This window comes from Oncorhynchus gorbuscha, linkage group LG06 (genome assembly GCF_021184085.1).
Source record: "Oncorhynchus gorbuscha isolate QuinsamMale2020 ecotype Even-year linkage group LG06, OgorEven_v1.0, whole genome shotgun sequence".
In the NCBI taxonomy this organism is placed as follows: domain Eukaryota; kingdom Metazoa; phylum Chordata; class Actinopteri; order Salmoniformes; family Salmonidae; genus Oncorhynchus; species Oncorhynchus gorbuscha.
In genome coordinates, this window is record NC_060178.1 from 35,400,587 (window position 1) to 35,401,672 (window position 1,086).

The 1,086-nt window shown below is 40.7% G+C and overlaps 1 protein-coding gene across 3 annotated transcripts in view; it reads left to right on the forward strand.

Moving 5' to 3' along the window:
- The first annotated feature begins 267 nt into the window (after positions 1-267).
- Positions 268-1,086, forward strand: part of LOC124037110 (regulator of G-protein signaling 21-like) — a 3,004-nt gene continuing 2,185 nt past the window's right edge. For all 3 annotated transcript variants that reach the window (XM_046351754.1, XM_046351755.1, XM_046351756.1), the window contains exon 1: positions 268-415. The gene's annotated coding sequence lies outside the window, so the exon portion shown is untranslated. The remainder of the gene's footprint in view (positions 416-1,086) is intronic.

Consider the following 1,086-nt stretch of genomic DNA (forward strand, 5'->3'; position numbering starts at 1 on the left):
GTGTCCCTGTCTCCCTCACTCCTTCCTTTCTTCCTCCTTCTTACCCCCTCCTCTGCTGCCTGTCTTCATGGGAGAGTGATGGGCAAATGGTTTATCGTTGAACTGAGTCGAACATCTCTCTCTGATTTTTCAAGCTTCCTTGATTCCCACCCTGGGAATTCCAAAATGCACAGTAAAATCTCTGAATCACCTCTTAACCCTCCCATCTGCCAATCCTCCTCCCAGCCCAACATGTGGATACTTGTGTGTTTTAGCCAGAGGGGAATAGCAAACGGGGGAATAGAATAGGGAAGTCCAACTAGAAGTAGGAAAAAAATCAGTTGTTGAGCATATCGACCAGTGCTAATTTTTCAGGAGTACAAACTCATTTTCGGGGATTTTGAATGGATTTTGGATAACTATATATATATACATTGTAAGTATGAGCTTTATACTTTTCTTTTCCTGTATAGAGAAATAGAGAAAACCTTGGGTTGGGACCGTTCCTTTCACATTCCTTTAATTCTGTACTGAACATCAACTGGCCGACCTAAATTGTTTTGCTGCTTTTGTTTGCATTTCTAAGCACAAAGGAATTATGCTTCATTGTAAGTGATTAGTAGTTCATATATCGTGAGTCTGATGCAGAACACTGATCACTGATAAATGGTCAAACATGACAGATTATTGCTTGTTTTAAACTATTTTGACATGGGGAATGCTCCTTACTTCCGTAGCAAACTGTTGGTTACTCATTTTGAAGTAATACTTGTAATCTATTAATGATTCAATAATCATAATAGATGATCAGTGTCTTCTGAAACATCAGCAGATTCTGTAAGCTGAAGTTTAGAGGTTTTCTTTTTCTGTCCCATAATTCATAGCGATACTGTCCAGTTGCTGTTCTGCTTCTGCATTTTTTGGCACAAAAACATCTTTGACTAGACAGGCTTCCTGTGCTCTGTTGCCTCTCTCTCTCCGTCTCTCTGTCTGTCACTCTCTCCTCCCATCTTTCTCTCTCCTTCTCTCGCTCTCTCTCTCTCTCCTTCTCTCTCTCTCTCTCTCTCTCTCTCTCTCTCTCTCTCTCTCTCATATCTCTGTCTATCT